We start from the raw sequence: 19,041 nt of genomic DNA, 5'->3' as shown, positions 1-19,041 counted from the left end.
CCACATTCTACTGTGTGTCTGACTTTTTCCTTTTCATTGTTGTGCAATATTCCTCTGCACGTGACTAAACCACAGTTTAACTATTCTACTACTGGTAGATATTTGGGGTGTTTTAGTGTTTAGTTATTAAGAATAATGCTATTTTAAGTAGTCTTGTACATGTCTCTAAATGACTATATGCATTCATGTCTCTGGAGTATATAATTAGGCATGCCCAGTTTTTTTTTTCTTTCTGTAATTTAATTCATTCAATACTTATTTACAATAAACTCTTCTTGCTGCAATTTGAAAAGTCACAACTGGGGATGGGGCTAGAGGGTAAAAGAAGGGTTGACTTTTGATGCGACAATTATGATTTACATCCCCCTACCCCACTCCCTGCCGCTAAGGTGGTGCTGATTGGATCTCTATTCTGTGAAAGCTTTGCTGATGATTTCTCTCCCTTCCACCTTTTCTTCTGGCAACCAATCAAACATAAAATAGTGCCCACCCACCCTAAACTTAAGAGAGTGCACCATGGTTGCTAGCTTGGTTTTAGGGGGTATAGGTTTCCAGCTCTCAGGGACAGCATTTTCTGTGTTTTTCTCAGCTCATAGCTTTAGTCTGCACATGTCTGAGAGCCTTGGCCACCAGAGGACCCCTACAGATGCACAGTGAGACCTCAAAAGCACTGGAGCCTAAATCTGTAACTTCAGAAGGACTGCCAGAGTCAGGCTCCAGCCCCAGAGGAGGCTTTCCCCTTCAGTGCAAGGGAAATGAAAAGATTCAGTTCAGCCATATTTAGAAGGGAAAGGCAGGTGATGAAGAAAACTAATTCACAAAAAGATAAACTCTCCAGCCCTTCTTTGGAGTCTGAGGTATCTTTCTTCCTCTGACCAGAAACTGAGAAGGTCCCACAAGGAGTTCTTAAATACAGGTGAACCCCATTGTAAGGCCAGCCAGAGCTAAAAATCATGTAGTATGTGATCTGAACTCAAAATGATTCAATTATTCTACACAGCTGCTTTTGCATGGAAGTGTTTGTGGTTGGCATGACTGCACATCTAATCACCCAGCTTCTAATTTCAAGTCCTCTTCAATTAATGTTGCCTCATCTCTCATACCCAATCAAAATAAGTATAAATTCTGTCTGTGTAATCTCATAATCATGTATTAAACTATCTCTCCTTCTTTGCCTCCGTGACTGTGCCCTAAAGTCTTGCATCATTGTTTCCTGGATTCTTAATAATGGTCATCACTTATTAATATTCATTGTATGTCAGGAGCTCTGGTAGGCACTTTATATATATTATATCATTTATATATAATGACATCATTATATCATTTAATTTAAGAGCATTCCTGAGAGGTAGATACTCTTGTCTCCAATCTATCTATGAGGACAGAGAGGCTTAGGGAGTTTAGACTTTGCCAAGTTACACAGCTTATATATGGCAGAAGTGGGATGCCAGCCCAGATATGTTGATGCCAAAGTCTGTGACACTCCAATGTGGCACTCTAATGGTGGCCAGTTGATCCTGCCCTAGACAATTACAGAGGTGTGCTCTGTTCCACTGATGAGACTAGGTGAAGAACTAGAAGTGATTTCAACAGGAAACTGATCCTGCTCTTCAACTATTACCAGAAAGAAAGGCCCAAGAATAACTATTCTAAAAACACAATAGTCATTTTGGCAGAAGTCTTTGGAATTTAATTAACATGTATCCAACAATACTATGCAACAGGTTGACTCTCAGTTCCTTATGGGTACATTTTTCACATAATTTATTCTGGCATGACCATTCCTTCATTCAGCTAGTATTTACAGAGCACCTGTAATATTCCAGGCACTCTTCTGGGTGCTAGTGATATTGCTGTGAAAAGATGACAAAGTCCCTGCCTTCATGAAGCCTACATTGTAGAAGGAGAAATAGAAAACAGATAATCAGACAAAGAGAAGAACAACTGAGTATATGCAATGAGTGCTATGCAGGGCATGTATAGGCTGCTATCATAAAGAACAGCAGGGGTGGAGGGATCCTTAACCTGAGACTTGAAGATTGAGAAAGAGACAGCAATGCTATGTGCAGCAGGAGGGAACTTTCAGGCAAACAAATCATGTGTTCAAAGCCTCTGAGCAGTAAAAAGGCTTGGGTTGTTCCAGGTGCTAAAAGAAGTTGAGTGTGATAACAGTGTGGTGACTGATGGAGAGAGGAGTGAGATGACATTGACAAGGTAGACTGAAGCCAGGTGCTATAGGGCAACACTTCGGGTTTTATTCTAAGTGCAATAGGAAAGCACTAAAGGGTTCAAGACAGAAGAGTGGCAAGATAGGATTTGTGTTTTTAAAAATCTGCTCTTGATTCTGTATGGAGAGGGAATGTATGGGATGGAAGTGGGGAGATCAGTTATAAGGCTTTCACATCCCCTTTACACTTGTAGTGGTTCGAGTGTAATGGGTCTTAAAATTTATATGTTGAAGTTCTAACCCCCAGTACCTCAGAATGTGACTGTGTATTTGAAGATATAGGGCCTTTAAAAAGGTAGTGAGGTTATCAGGGTTGGCCCTAATGCAGTATGGCTGGTCTCCTTATAAGAAGAGAATATTAGGATGCAGAGAGATGCACAGAGATGAAGAGATATACGTGGACCTGAGACATACTTCTGAGGAAGAAGTGACAGATGAATTAAACATGAAGAGTATGGGAGAAGATGAAATCAAGGGTGACCCCCAGATATCTCTGGCTTATGCTACTGGGTGGATGGTAGTGTCAGTTACTGAAAAGAGGAGGCTGGGGAGGAGCATACTTGGGAAGAGAAATCAAAAGCTCTTGACCTGTTAAACTGGGGATGCCCATTAGGCATGTGAGTGGAGATGTGGAGTAGGCAGATGGTGGAAACAAGGCTGAACATCAGGGGAAATGTAAGGGCTGGAGATAGAAAGTTGACAGCTGTGCCATGTCAGTGGTATTGGAAGTCAAGTGAGTGAATGAGCTTATTGAGGAGAAGGGACAGAGAAAAGAACTGAGCGTCTTGGAGAAACTCATGTTGAAATCTCTGGCAAAGGAGGAAGAGTCAGGCAAGGAGACTGAGAAGGTGTGGCCAGTGAGGTAGGAGAAAACCAGGAATCTATGGTGTGAATCAAAAGAGAAGGCTTAAAGAACAAGGAAATGGTCAGCTGTGCCAAATGATGCTGAACAGTTGAGTGGGATGAGGATAGGAGAATATTCCATGGACTTGCCAAGGTGGAGGCCATGCTATTCTTGACAAGAGCACCAGGGTGGTGGTTGCTGAGGCTAAAATGAAGTGAATTAGGAATGAATGAGAAGTAACTAAGTGGAGACAAAATGTGTAAGGATCTCTTACTAGACATTTGATTTTGGAGAGGAGCAGAGGAGTGAGGAAACAGCTGGAGAGATTGAGGAGCCAGGACGACAGAGGGTAAGGAAGAGATTGTGTTGCAGGAGAGGGAGGAGAGACCTGAAGGAGTGAAGATCTGCTTTGGGGGAAAGGGGTGAGATCCTGGGCACCCTTGGAAAGACTGGGCTTTGCCTGGAGAGGGGACACCTTCTCTGCTACATTAGCACGAAGGAAGGAGATGCTGGTGGGCTTAGGCTTCATCTGATGCCTTCCGTTTTCTCAAGGAAACAGGAGCCCATGTCATCAGCTGAGAGGGGGAGAGAGAAGGGAGTTGTTGAGAAAAGAGAAGGCAGGAAAGAGCCCGTTCATAAAGTGGTGTGTTGGTCCAGGTCCTTAAGAAGCAAATGTCAAGATGGGAATAAGCATACAAAGATTTTACTACTTGAACCACCTGTGGGAACAAGTGAGGAGGGAGTCAGAAGAGGCTGGTACAGCTGTCCAACAGTGCTGCAAGTCTGACCCTGAGTGAAGGAGAAAAGAAAGGGAGATTGGATGGAAGCATCCTAGATTGCCATGAAATCTGGGGAAGGTTTGGCAGGATTAATGCTGAGCCAAAGTTCGCTGTCAGAGGAGTGCCCTGTTTCCCCTGAATGAGCTTGACTTGTTATCCCTGTTGAGCTCAGCCACTGGCTGCAAGCAGCCTGTGGGAAGGTGGCCTTAGAGTCAACACAGTGATGGCTTTCACAGTACAGTGGCTGGGGCCTGTGGTTAATTACACATACACTGCAAGACACATTCTCATGGCCACCACAATGAGGAAAGTGAGCTTACTTAGAATAGACACAGTCATGCTATCAGGCAGTGCTGGGCACCCATTTGAAGTTTGCAATTATAATTTTAAAGTGAAAGCCATCTTTCCTTGGAAACTGTGATGCTCAAATTTAAACACTTCGTGAATGCATGATTGAGCTTTTCAGACTGAATTCCCAGTCTGAATAAACTTCAGGCCAACATCAATGTGATCAATATTCTATGGAGTGAAGATTTGAGACCTTGACTTCTCATATGTTTGTTTTCTGGATTGGACCCAGAAATATTCTCTAAGTTTGTTCCTTCTATAGTGCTGCCCCAGTCCACCTTTGGACAGAGACAAATTCCTTTTGTTCATATGGGAGTCACGGTCAAGTCCTTCATTCTCATAATCTGTGCCTTTCAGCACATGTAGCTTCTGAAAAGTCCATTTTTAGAAATACGATTTTTCTGATACCAAAAGTAATATATGTAAAAAATATGAAAACTACACTGCTGGTGACCTGCCCACATTCCTTAATCCACCTGGAAGTCATCTGCAGTTAGTGGATGGTTCTGTTATATATGGATGGCTTCCTTTCTCAAGCACCTTTGTCCCCTTCTTGAGAACATTCTCTGGCTATAGGAGCTTTCTTGGCTTGCACATAGGGTGGTTGAAAGTGCTGGGAGTGCTGGGGAGTTAACATTTCCAGAAGTGATCCTTAAAAATGGAGAATGAGAGTGGGTGGATAAATATCTTGACCAGCTATCTTGACCCTTGATGGGACTGTTCTGAGATGTGTTTCATAGAGTCTCTCAGTTTCCCTTGAGGGATTTAGCTCCAGTTGCCAACAGTGGTAACCCATTCATCAGCACATCCCATACTGACCTTCTTTTCTTTCTTCTACTTCTTCGCCCCACTTTTAGTGCCTCCTTCTATTATCTTCCAAACAGCTGCACCCAAATTCTCCTTTCAGGAGTGAATAGAACCCAAAACTAGCATAAGCACAAAGCAGTCAAATTCTACCACCTAGAAATAGACAGCTAACAGTTTATATTCTTTCATTCTGTCTATTCTTTATCTTTCTGTGTGTATGTGTGTATGTGTGTGTGTGTGCATGTGTGTGTGTGTGCATGTGTGTGTGTATATATATATGTATATATATTCTCCATGTTTAAATTCTTCTTTTTTCCATGTTTGATGCTGTACATCCTATTTTGTTACTGATTTTTTAAACCTGTAATATTATAGACAATTATCAGGTCATAAAAATTATGATATAGAAAATAACTGTTAACGACTATCTAGTATTTCTTTGGATGTGTGTCACATTGATTTTGAAGATTACTGATCTGCCTTTAATCAGTAATAGAAAGTTACTCTACTCTAGCTGAGTTCTTTCCAAATAATGTATCTTCCAACCACGTGTGACCCAACTTTTAGCAAACAGTTATGGAGGATTGCCTGACGGACATGCAGTCTACCCTTAGATAGCATAGATCTTATTTCCCAATCCAAATCAGGTGAGTCTACTACTGGGTTGATGTATTTGGCCTCTCTCTCTTTGCCACCTCTTAGAATTGCTGGTCCTAAGTTGAGGTTTGGAATGTCACCTCCAGGAACCCTACGGAATAGCTGTAGAGAACTTAGCATTGTATAGATTGCTGAGAATCTATGAGACTTCCCTTGTGTGAGAACTTGGAGGAAAATTCACTCAAGCCCCAGAATAAGGAAAAAGAAAGCTGTCACTGAGGAACTGGCTTTCTTTTGTCTTTTGTTCATTGTCAGTTTTGTAACTTTTACATTCTCATTTTTGCTTTGTTTCATAAGAAGCTCAGAGCTTAATTCATATCCTATTTTTGGTAATTATATAAGATCAGTGTAAATCACTGGATACTAACTTTCCTTCCAAATTAATCTTTTTACTACCCCTTCTTAATTTTCTCCTTAAACTTGGTTTCTCTTCAAATAAAAAAAATCTTACATTGGGTAGTGTATTAGTCTGTTCTCATGCTGCTAATAAAGACATACCTGAGACTGGGTAATTTATAAAGGAAATAGGTTTAATTGGCTCACAGTTCCACATGACTGGGGAAGCCTCATAATCATGGCAGCAGGCAAATAAGGAGCAAAGGCACGTCTTACATGGCAGCATGCAAGAGAGCTTGTGCAAGGGAACTCTCATTTATAAAACCACCAGATCTCATGAGACATATTCACTACCACAAGAACAGTATGGGGGAAGCAGCCCCCATGATTCAATTATGTCCACCTGGCCCCACCCTTGACACGTGGGGATTATTACAATTCAAAGTGAGATCTGAGTGGTGATACAGCCAGACCATAGCAGGTAGATTTTTAAAGTCATCTCAAAAGATATAATGATATGCAGTATATATATGGCTTCCTCTTCCCCACCATTCCTTTTCCCCCTCCTGTGGGATGTCAGGGACTTCTGCTTGTTTTGTGGGGAGGAGGACAAGGGTTGTCCTGGACTATGGACACAGGCAGTTTGGATGGGACTCAGCAGTCTCAGGACCCAGTGGGCCTCCCTCTGCAATGTGACTACCAGTAGTGCCCAGCCAGCTATTGATGGGCAGATTTATCCCATAGAGATGTGAACAGCATCTGCTCAGATGTCAGATGTGCTTGTGGGAAAGATGAGAAGTGGGCTGCATATGTGGGCTTTTTTTTTTTTTTTTTGCACAGTTCCCTGGTACCGAACACCCACGGTGCTGGCAGCCTCTCATGCAGACCCATCCTCCCTACGGCCAGACCTCCATCTCCAGCCTCCATCTGCACCATCCCCACCCCCATGGTGGAGGAGAAGGAGTGACCCCTGTGGCAGGGAGAAAGTCACCTGCCTATCCCTCTTCCACTCTTCTCTTCTGAGTCCTCTTTATTTCCCTAGACATTTGCCTCTTGGTTCTCAAGAGCATCATTTGGAAGTAAGAGGTAAACCCAACTGAATATTAACTATTGTTTTTATTTTTTTATTTATACAAATTTATGGGGCACGTGTCAAACTTTATTACATGTATTTAATGTGTAGTGATCAAGTCAGAGAATTTATTGTGTCCATCATCTGAGTACATTTTTGTTAACTATAGTCACCCTACTCTGTTATCATGCATTGAATTTATTCCTTCTGTCTTATTACACATTTGTACCCTTTAACCCACTTTTCTTCATGGCCAAATAGTATTTCATTGTATATCTATGAGACATTTTCTTTATCCATTCATCTGTTGATGAACACTTAGGTTGATTCCAGATCATTGCTATTGTGAATAGTGCTGCAATAAACATGGGAGTGCAGTATTCCTTTGATAATTGATTTCTTTTCCTTTGGGTAGATACCCAGTAATGGGATTGCTAGATTGAATGGTAGTTCTATTTTTAGTTTTTTGAGAAGTCTCCCTACTGTTTCTTATAATGGCTGTACTAGTTTACATTGCCGCCACAGTGTATAAGAGTTCTCTTTTCTCTGCATCCTTGCCAAGATCTGTTATTTGTTGTCTTTTTAATGATAGCCATTCTATGGTAAGATGATATCTCATTGTGGTTTTGATTTGCACTTTTCTGATGATTAGTGATAGTGAGCATTTTTTCATATACCTGTTGGTTACTCGTATGTCTCCTTTTGAGAAATGTCTATTCACGTTCTTTGCCTACTTTTTAATGGGATTTTTTTTTCTTTTTCCCATTGAGTTATTTGAGTTCCTTGCATATTCTTGATATTAGTTCCCTGTCAGATGAATAGCTTGCAAATATTTTCTCTCATCCACAGATTGTCTCTTCAGTATGTTAATGATTTCTTTTGCTGTGCAGAAGCCTTTTAGTTTAATTAAGTCCATTTGTCTATTTTTGTTTTTGTTGCCTGTGTTCCCTTTGTATTTCTGCTAAGAGAATCATAATTCTCCTGGGCAATGTACAGGCCTCTGACCGACCAGGGGAGAGGCGATAGAGGAAGAAAAGCACAATAACTGATTATCTAGGTTTGTATGGGTGAAATATACACATACATGTGTACTTAAAGTAGATAAAGAGAGACTATTTAGATGTTTGAATTTCTTTTATAGCTATCTATATGTGTATATATGTGTTTGTAGCTCCCAGATCTGATCATATCATGCCCAGCCTTAAAAGACTTCCATAGTTCCTTCTTGCTTACTATAGGATAAAGTCCAGACTTTCCTTGGCATGGCCTCCATGCCCTCTATCCTCTCCACCCTCTAACACCAAGCTTCCCTCCAATCAGCCACCTCCCTACCCCTACCCTCAGGCTCCCATCATGTGCACCACTCCCTGGCCCTCCCATGAACCCTGCCCTTTCCCAGCTCTCAGCTCTACAGAGGCTGCTCACTCTGACTGCACGCCTCCCCCGCTTCCTCTCCATAGTTGACTGCCTTGGAAAGTTCTATTCATTCTTCTCAAATGAACGTTCTGTCCCTTCTGAGCTAAGCTAAGCTTTCTTGAGATGGCGGTGCCTAGCACAGTGCAACTAACCAAACAATGCCAAACGAATTCTCAAGGACCTGAGGCTGAGTCAGGAGTGCCCTCCTTCCCGGCTGCCCCCAGAGCTCCTGGCTCACTATCCCTCCACGAGAGTTCAGCCCAGGTGTGTGCTGTTCATGGCATGCCTGCCTCTCCCATGACAGCCCTCAAGGCACCACTTGTGTCTCTCTCCTCCAGAAGGACATTTTCAGCACCCTGTGCAGGGCCTGATGCACGGTTGCTACCCAGTGTATGTTTGTTGAATGAATAATAGATGGCTAGCATGGGACAGATACGCTGGAAGCAGAGAAACTGAAAGCAAAATGTTGGAGGTATTGCCCAAGAAGCAATAACCAGGACCAGTGACAAAGCCTCCCCCACGCATGAGGACTAGTTCACTGAGGAAAATGGAATCTTTTTGTAACCACTTGGACATCACCACAGCTCTTGAGGAAGGCCATGGTTGTTTGTTTTGGGGTCCTCTCCTGTTGCTGTGGATGATGTGTGGTTATGATGGTGCAGCTAAGACAGTGGCAGCAGGCATGGAGGCCAGCCTGAGGGAAACCCCCAGAATGCCCTGCCTCCCAGACCTGAGCAGAGCCCACCTGCTTCCCCTCTACACATCTGTTGCAGCAGGAAATCCAAAGCCATGTTTCTGATTTGCTACTCCTATTAGCCATTAGACTCTTGGCTGGTTTTCTGGTCTTCCTGATTGCCAGATCTGACTTCGGGCCTGGTGACTCTGTATATCCCATTAAGATTGCAACAGGGTCAACGGCTATTGTCATTGACTACTCTCTTCATTGTCATATTTCCAAGGACTTCCTATTCCTTCTTCCCTTGTATGAAATTTCTAACATCCACCAGTACAAGACCCAGGAGGGCAGGTATTTTGGCCTGTTTTATCTACTGTCATAGCCCAATGGCTGTGAGGAACAATAGCAGGTACAGAGTAGATGCCTTTGACGCAGGGCAGGCAAGCTCCAAAGTGGAGCTTCGCTCACTGGGTTCTTGGCTTTGCCCAGGAAAGAATTCAAGGGCAAGCTAGAGGTAGAAGAAAACAGCTTTATTATTATTATTACTATTATTTTATTATTATTATTATTATTTGAGATGGAGTCTCGCTCTGTTGCCCAGCCTGGAGTGCAGTGGCACGATCTCAGCTCACTGCAACCTCCGCCTCCTGGGTTCAAGTGGTGTTACAGTTCCATGACTGCTCCTGTAGAGCAGGGCTACAGTGTAGGGAGAGAGTAGCAGCTCAGGACCATTTTGCAGTCATATTTACAAGCACTTTAATTGCATGCGGATTAAGGATTAGTTTATGCAGCAATTTCTAGGCAAGGGGTAGTAACTTTTGGGTCATTGGGTCATTGCCATGGAAAAGGGTGGTAATGCCCACATGTTGCCATGGCAACGGTGAATTGACACGGCACACTGGTGGGCGTGTCTGATTGAAAGCGGCTTTCTCTGGGGCCCTGTTTTAGCTAGTCCTCAATCTGGTCCCGTGTCCAAGTGTCCAAGCCATGCCTCTGGAGTTGAGTGCCACCGCCTACCTCACCTTGTTGAATAGAAAATGAATGAGTGAAAGTATGAATGAATGGACACCTGTTAAAAGAGCCATCTATTACAACTAAATGAATGAAGGGCATAGACATTCCTTTGGTTGTTTTTCCAACTAGAACCCTCTCCCTGTGTTCTGTGATGGCCTAAGTCTGGCCCTGCTCAAGTGAGGGACTTCCTCGATGGACTGGTCTCATTCTTCTGCCCTCCAGGACAGCAAGGCAGGGGGAGAGGGAAATGGGAGGGGCTGAGGGACGACGTGGCTCTTTTGGGAGCCTCTTTACCTTGTGAAATTTCCTCTGGCAGCTTTCCCCCTTGGCCTGCAGCCTGTGCCGGCCCCTGCCCCCAACTCATTGTCTTTGGTTACAGGGACAGGCCCAGAGTCAAGAACAATAAAGGGAGGAGGGGACTGCTTCACAGGGTCAGGGGTCAGGGAGGGGGTCTGAAGGGTGAGGAACTTGGCTCTGTGTAGCATCCGGTTTTAAACAACTCTGTTTAGAAATAGAAGAGAAGCCCTCCGGAAAATGGAAGGGCTCTGGCAGGCCTCCTGGCTGGCCAAGGAACAGCAAGTTCCTGCCAACATGTGACGGAAGTGGGGGATTTGTGGGGAGGGAGGAGGGAAGAGGGCACTGGAAGGAGTAGACACAACCTAACAACATTTTCCCTGCTAAAAACCTTGCTCTGAAGTAAACGTGGAGGGTTCTTACTCTTCCTGGCTGTGTGCACTTGGGCCAGCCTACTTCCTGTGGGCGCAGTTATTCCCAGGGGTATGTGTGTTTGTTTTTAAAGAAGGAGAATTATAAGTTATTCATGGTCACTGCCTCAGAATTCTTTGGAATAATGAGATGGAAAAATCATCTCTACCATTTGTGTTTCTGAGGAGAAACAAGCCTTCTAGACTCTCTCCTAGGACGGGTCTGGGAAACTCACTTTTTCTCCTGCTAAGCTCCTTCTCAGCCCATTAGAGCCAGAGGGCCAATAGGGGCCTCTTCATGCTTTGTAGGCTAGAGGGTGTAAAGGACCTAGATGTGCGGGAAATCTGCTCTGGCTGATCAGGCAGGTGAACTCGGGGAGGGAGAGCTCTAAGGGAGGACCAAATGAGACAGTGGAGATGGCGGCTTGGCTTCAGCTCCGCCCTGCTGGAGCATTCTTAGTGATCACAAAACTCACACTACTGCCTCACTGATACCATAATGTGCAACCATGCCTTTTACTTTACAAATTTCAGGCACTGGCCTTTGGCGATAACGAGGTTGTGGAGGGTCCCACTTAGGGAAGGAATGCTGACAATTGAGTTACCGCCTTGTTGCCACCTACCAGAGCATCAGGTGGTCCATTACTCAAGATAACCGTGGCAACCAGATATGCTGACCCGCATCCCCTACCCTCAGGTGCTTTGCCCAGCCCACCCTGTATACCTCATGCCCCATGTCAGTTCCTGCGCTTTGCCTAATAAAAAAGCAAGGCTCTTTTGGGGGAGTAAGCGAGGGAATTCTCTCTCTGTCTCTCTCTCTCCCTCTCTCTCTCTCTCTCTCTCTCTCTCTCATGCTGCCTCTCTTATGTCCAGGCATAAGCTCCAGTGAAGCCTTGTTTGGAAAAGCTCTTTTGGCCTTGTGTGAATTGCATTGAGAGCCCAAGAATCATGGTTGGTAATGCAAGGGGCCTTATTGAGCAAGGGCAAGTCATTACACATTTTCCAAATGAGACTGAAGTGGATACACAGACTAACAATAACTGCAATGACTCATTCTCCTTTCCAGAACCTCAACTCATAGCTGTCCCCAGTGGATTTGTGGCATTTCACAACTGCTTTGACTTTAGAACCTCTCTCACCTTAGCCCCCCGGCCAGAGCCAAAGGAAGCCCCACATCTCAGGAAGTAGGTTATGAATCTGGGATACCTTGGAAGCCCAGATGGAAAACCCATATTAGGGAGGAGGAAATGGGGAAAATGAATGTTTTTTAAAGCCACCTTCTACAAAAGCCTCCCCGAGAAGGGTGGATCGTCTTTGCTGCTATAGCAACTCTCATGCATTGCTGGTGTAGAGTCCAAAGAGACAATATTAAAGTATTGATTTTAGCTGAAAGAGTGAATTATGCTAATAATTAGATTATTAATCCTTTTACAAATACAACACTATCCAATTATTTTGACAAAGGTGAAGGAGAAACTAACGAGTGTTCCATAATATCAGTATTGGACAACATAGCTTTATGGTCACAGAAAAGGAAAAAAAATTGAATTTGTATACATTTTAAGAGAAATGATAAGGTGATTAATAAAAGACTTTAATTATAAATGTGTATTATATCAGGATAAAGTTCTTTAGGGAATGAGGAGTGGAAATACAAACTCGAGGAGAAAAAAGGAATAATGTAAAATTTCTGACCGTTGAAGAGCTTGTTCATGATTTTTTTTTTTTAAATGGAGGATATTAAATTGCTAAAACATTCCAATTCTATTTTGATACATTTAAATAGCGGCTTATAGTTATTCCAAAATGTTTAACTGTTAAAATGTTAAAATATTTCAAATTTACAGTAAAATGTAACATTTTTCAGCTATTTAAACTCAAGATTAAAAATTTAAAATACCAACACAAAAATTTTAAGGGATCGCTTCAGAGTGGAGGAGGAAAAAAAACTGTCAAGGGGGATATACAATGTTTCAACATTATTTTCGGGGATATGCAATGCAGGCAAAATGCTTGAAGACTCCTGAGCTGGACAACATTTGTGTTCTTTTCAACTCTTTGGATTTTGTGGATGGGGTCTAAGAGGTTACCCTGGTGAGTGGGCACTGCAAGGAGCAGGACGCCTGCCTCCAAATGTAAAGGTTCATTTACAAGCAAGTGTCCCAACCAAACAAAGTGGAAACAAGCCACCAAATACAACCCACCACCTCTTTCTCTTACACACACACACACACACACACACACACACACACACAGCAGACCCCCCGAGTCCCCCAGTAGTGGTTCCAGTATAGGCCATTCATGAACCTGTGGAAAAACATGAGCTTTGTTAGCAGCGTGGGATGATCTGATCCCTGGGAAATCTCTAGAGCTGGGAGTGGCCTCAAAGAGGATCATTAAAGATCAAAAACTCCACTCGAAGTTGTCTGCTCTGCTGCAGTGTAAATCCTCTTGGCTGAGCAGCCCTTGACAGAGTCTGCTGCCTGCACAGAAGTCTTAGATGGTTGTTGGGTTTGGTTTCTGTGGAAATCAAGGCAAGGGTCCGAGTTCCACATCTCTGAGTGCAGACCCAGGACAGTGTACACGGGATGGCAAAGTGACTCACACTGAAAGAACCCAGTGGAAGCAGAAACTAGGAGCCAGAGGTGAGAACATAAGCCTCCCCACCCCCAGCTGGAGAATATGGAGACATCCTGGGGGCAGGCAGAGACATCCTTTCCAGGCACATAGACCTGAGGTCGGAGTTCATGAGCTTGCATTTTGTCATTCATGAGGAGCCCAGCTTGCTTATATTCAGCCCTGCATAGATTCCTCATGCTGTTGTCCTACTCCAGGTGTCAGGAATAGCTCGGCCCTTCCCAGAGGCAGCAAGAGGGCAAGAAGGACAGAGGAGACTGAGCTGGCAGGTCTCTAAATGACCTCAAGTCACCACAGCCACTGGTGCTGAAGGAAATGGGAAAACAGTCCCGTGACCCAGCGAGTGCTTCCCATGCAGGTGAGCACTGACAGCAGGAGACAGGGGTGTGTCATCCTGGCAAGAGAGCAGAGGGGAGAGGAGAGGACTCCTCATGCTGTGGGAGCTGGAATTCTGGCTTAGCCGCCCTGAGTCAGCTTTCAATGGCCAGGGCCAGACCTCCCCTTCCTAGTAGGGCCCTGCCCAGGTCAGGTGGCTGGAAGGGGCTGTTGCTCAGTCCTAGCCCTGGGACCAAACCCAGGAAGTGGTAGCAGGACCCAGGTGGCCTTGGACCATTTGAAAGACTGTCATCAGATATTTATCAGCTAGTGTTTGTACAAGGCCCAGGCTGAGGATGCATAAGAGACTGTGAAAAATGTCAGGGCAGCAAAAACACCTTTCTGTAAATAGGGCTCAGACCCTGGGCAGGGTGCTATGCCTCCCCTTGGGGCCTTGGTGAAGGAAAATGCAAACATTAATCCCGAGTAAGAGAAAGAAATAGACACCACCTCGTAGGAAGATGGAGGACTGACTCCAGGAAACTCCAAGAGACAGGATGCAGAGAGAGGCAGAGTCTCTGTTTTACTTTTTCTTTGAATGTTCTGCAGTCTGTCATCTCTGGAGGCCTCAGAACCTGGTGTCACATTACAGGGTGAATGCCAGGGACAAGCTAAAGAGAGGTAAGAACCCACAGCAGTGTTAATGGCCACTGTGGGAGAATTCTGGAGATCTTACACTATAATAGGGAACAGGGAAGCATTCATACATTTAATAAACATTAAATCTCTGATAAAAAATTATAAAACCAATCATTTTCAACTTGTATTTTAATGTAACTCACATGACTTTTACCTACATGACTCAGCCCTATGTACATTGCCAGATTTTGACACAACTGTCAAATTTGTTTGCAATCCCCAGCTCCCAAACCCTAACTTCACCTCTTCCTCTCCAGCTTAGGAGGAAAGAAAGAATACATGTAAGTAAGAGTATGGTTATTATAGGGTGACCCTGAATTGCTCTAATTCATTAAAACAGTAAATTCTTTGCAAAATTGAGGAATGAAATGAGGCTACATCTCTTTTATGTGCTCTGTGAGTTTGGCTCTAGCCTCATCTCCCCTCTAGCAAGAATGGCCTTCTCTCTTTCCCAGGGTCATTTCCCTGTGATGAGTCCAAGAAGTCCAGGTTACCAGGATGCTTATGAGAAAGCCAAAAGTCAGTCCTTGTCTCCTGGGCCACTGGAGCCACCTCAGATGCATGCCTGGAGGCTGTAGGGCTCCTCAGCCCCTGCCATGCCTAGGGGTCCCAGACCACCACCAGAGGCAGAGGGACTGGGGCCTGGACAGCCAGGAAAGGCCTTCCACACACTGTAGCTGCAGCTGAAATTCCAGAGACCCATTTGAGCCCCAGAGCTTGTCCTGGTCACTCTTACCTCCTCTGCACTCCTGATGCTGGGACTTCCTTTGCTGCTGATCGCGGAGTTTGTGGCTAGCTCCGGTCACAGCTAGTGGCCGTGGTATATATCCTACTGACAATCATCCTTTCAGCACAAGACACGACAATCCCTGCCTTCTTTCGATGCTATGCTCAGCTAAGGAGCTGCCACTCAAATGGAACTGCAGAGCCACTTAGCCAGGGCATGGTCTGCCTATCAGAGCATGTAGGGACTGATCTCATGCCTACCCCTCACAGACTGAGGACTACAGTCTCCTTCTTCCCCTGCCTTCCACACCCCAAGCCCACACCCAGTTTCTAACCCAGAATGGGTGACATGTCTTTCAAGAAGATAAGCTCCTCCGAGTTTCCTTACAAACAAAGTCCTTGGAAGCCACCTTGCAGACAAGAGGTTGTGACTTAGTTTTTGAGAACTGCTCAACTTGAAGATGGGCCCTCAGCAGAAATGTCTTCTCTGTCTCAAACCATGACCATTTCTGAAACTATCCCCTATCTCTTTACCAGGGGACCCTGCTGCATCAGTGGCCATTCTGCCACATCAGCTGTGAATATCAGCTACAGGTTGTGTTAGGGTTCTATTAGCTGCTGCAACAGATTGAACCCCAATCTCAATGACTTCACACATTGGAAGTCTGTTTATCACTCAAATAAGAGTCCAATGTCAGATTCCTAGTCAGTGAGGGTCCTTTGTTACGTGGTGATTAAGGGGCACAGGCTATTTCCCTTGTGTGGTTCTTTCATCTATGACCTAAAAGTTCTTTGCCTCCAACTGGCAGATATGGAGAAGTCACAGCTCCTCTTCTTCCTCCTCCTCCTCTTCCTCCTCCTCCTCTTCCTCCTCCTCTTCTTTCTTCTTCAACTATTGTAAAACATACATAGCACAAAATATCCTGTTTTAACCATTTTTAGTGTACGGTTCAGTGGCATTAAGTACATTGGGATTGTTTTGTAACTATCACCACCATCCATCTGCAGGACTCTTTCCTCTTTCCAAACTGAAACTCAGTACTCATTAAACAACATGAAATCCCCATTTCCCTCCTTCCTTCAGCTCCTGGAAACCACCATTCTACTGTCTGTTTCTATGAATTTGACTGTCCTAGGTACCTCATATAAGTGGAATTATATAATATTTGTCCTTTCGTGACTGGCTTATTTCATTTAGTGTAATGTCTTCAAGGTTTATCCATGTTGTAAAAGGTGTCAGAATTTCCTTCCATTGCAGTATACACCACACTTTGTTTAGTTATTCATCCGTGATGGACACCTGAGTTGCTTCTGTCTTTTGGCAGTTCACACCCTCTTCTTAACCGTCTTGACCTGCAAGTGACACCTGTCTCTTCTGATCACATTCCACAGGAGGACGTATGACACAGCCCCACCTACATGCAAGGGGAGCCAGGAAGTGTAATCCCTGGCTGGGCTGCCATGTCTCAGAAACCATTAAGCCTATGGAAGGTGAGGCACAATTTGTCGGTAGACAACTAGCTGTTCCTACCACCCCTTTGCCTTTGCACTTCCTGCAACAGCTACTCACGGTGGCCCAGAAAAAAATGTCTTTCTTTTGCTAGTTTCCGTTCCCAACAGGACAAATATTTTGAGACCTAAATACTTTCAATAAATAGTTATAGCTCTGTAATCCCAGCACTTTGGGAGGCGGGTGGATCATTTGAGGTTAGGAGTTCGAGACCAGCCTGGCCAACATGGCGAAACTCCATCTCTACTAAAAATAAAAAAATAAAAAAATTAGCCAGGCATTTTGGTGCATGCCTGTAATCCCAGCTACTTGGGAGGCTGAGGCAGGAGAATCACTTGAACCCAGGAAGTGGAGGCTGTGGTGAGCCGAGATTGTGCCATTGTACTTCAGCCTGGGCAACAGAGTGAGATTCCATTTCAAGAAAGAAAGAAAAAGAAAGAAAGAGAAAGAAAGAAAGAAAGAAAGAAAGAAAGAAAGAAAGAAAGAAAGAAAGAAAGAAAGAGAGAGAGAAAGAGAGAGGGAGGGAGGGAGGGAGGAAGAGAAAGAGAGAGAGGGAGGGAGGGAGGGAGAGAGGAAGGGAGGGAGGGAGGGAAGGAGGGAAGGGGAAGGGAAAGGGGAGGAAGGAAGGAAAGAAAGAAAGAGAAAAAGCTATAGCTAATATTTCTGTACATGTTTGCAGTTTCCAATGTCCTTTTCATATTGAATGGTGGTACAACTTCTGATTCTGTCTCTGTCCCTTTCTCACTGGGTGATATTTGTAGAGCCTGTAGCTGTACAATGAATTCAATAAAGAGTAGTTTTTAATCTCCACAGCAACAGGAGGTATGCGTATTTCCCCATTTGTATAGATGAGGATATTGTACCTCAGAGAGATTAAGCAATTTGCTCTAAGTTACCCAGCTCAAAATTGTGAACCCCACCTCTCTGTCTCCACCTCTCTTGTGGGGAACCATCATCATAGGTTTAAAAAGTAACCTTGATGTCCTTCAAAAAAACCTTTGAGCTCCCAAACCTAACTCTGCCTTTGGTGAATGACCTTTTGCACCAGAGCTGGTGGAACCAAGCTGTGACCCACTAGACAATTTGGTAAGGGAGGGAGAAGAGGTCCTGTCACTTAGAAGCCTGTCTTTTGTACTTGACCCCAGGGAGCTGCCCAGGACCCCCTTGAAGAATATCGTCACTGTTGCATCCACTTCCTAACAACATTCACGCACCCGCTTCCATGTTCTAGGGCCCAGGGATATACAGGAATACGAAGTAATCACTCCCCTCCAAAGAGTGCATCGTCCAACCAGTGAGACAGACGTATGAACAAATAGCTCTTGTGATGAGTGATATAGAGACACATTCAAAGTGCTATGAGAATTTGCATGAGGGGTAATTAATTTTGCCTGACATATGGCAAGCTACAGCAAGAAGGTGACAACGGAGCTGGGTGTAGATGGTGAGGAGAGGATTGAGGGAGGGCTACTTCAGGTAGAAGGAACAACAAAGTCTCAATGGTGTCAAAGTGCACGGGGTGTTTGAGGATGAAGAGGAGGTACAGTGAGGGCAAAGCATGGGTGGAGACAGGGTGGTGAAGAGACTAAAGAAGAGGAGGGGTGAGTGGGGCAAGCGTGAAGGGCTAGGATTCTGCAGATGAGGCAAAGAGATTATTAACTCTAACTCTAATCGAATTAGAGCCATCTTTTACAAAGCTTTCTCTGGCTGGGGCGAATAACGAGAAGCAAACTAATTCACCCATTTTATTCTAGCCCCTTCATTCTCAGAGGGCAGGACCACCCTAGCCATGCTGAGGCCACTCCTGATGCCACATAACTGGCTCACTCTAGGCAAAGGCCTGAAGAGAGACCACCTGAGGACATTCGTTCTCCCACAGTGACACTCTCCTTTAGTCTGGAGATTATGAAGGACTCCTGATAGACCTTCTCTCCTCTTTTTGGCTCATAGACTAAGCCAAGCCCCCGAGTTAGGTATCTGGAAGGCAGGGTCTCTATTTGACACTTGCCAAGACAGAATTGAAGTGTGGGGACCACTGTGGGGTCTCCCCGATCCTATGGACTGAGTGTGCGGGAAGAGGCATGGGGAGACAGGGAAAGAAGGCAGGGGAAGTGATAGGAGAGTGGCGTCAGAACCCAGTCCAGCCCCCCATGACAGGAAATCACTGGCACCCCACTCACCTGCTGGCTTCCCACTCCCCATTGTCCTGACAGTAGAATGGACACCCAGACAGGTTTTTCTGAGTAATTTACAAATAGACCCAGAAAACTAAGG

At 44.6% G+C, this 19,041-nt stretch overlaps 2 long non-coding RNA genes across 3 annotated transcripts in view; one reads left to right on the top strand and one right to left on the bottom strand.

Annotated features, from left to right (window-relative positions):
- The window catches only part of LOC105465143 (uncharacterized), a 152,097-nt gene that overhangs the window by 39,919 nt on the left and 93,137 nt on the right, over positions 1-19,041 (top strand). The window contains exons 2-3 of one of the 2 annotated variants that reach the window (XR_011611821.1): positions 13,715-13,875; positions 16,650-16,748. The exons of the other annotated variant lie outside the window; for it this stretch is intronic. This is a non-coding gene — a long non-coding RNA (uncharacterized lncRNA). The remainder of the gene's footprint in view (positions 1-13,714; positions 13,876-16,649; positions 16,749-19,041) is intronic. 2 annotated transcript variants of the gene reach the window in all.
- LOC139357879 (uncharacterized) overlaps positions 16,092-19,041 on the bottom strand; it is a 116,593-nt gene continuing 113,643 nt past the window's right edge. Inside the window, exon 3 of the long non-coding RNA XR_011611814.1 lies at positions 16,092-16,149. This is a non-coding gene — a long non-coding RNA (uncharacterized lncRNA). The remainder of the gene's footprint in view (positions 16,150-19,041) is intronic.

The sequence above is a fragment of the Macaca nemestrina genome, chromosome 13, assembly GCF_043159975.1.
Source record: "Macaca nemestrina isolate mMacNem1 chromosome 13, mMacNem.hap1, whole genome shotgun sequence".
NCBI lineage: Eukaryota > Metazoa > Chordata > Mammalia > Primates > Cercopithecidae > Macaca > Macaca nemestrina.
This window is presented reverse-complemented; position numbering and strand designations above follow the sequence as displayed.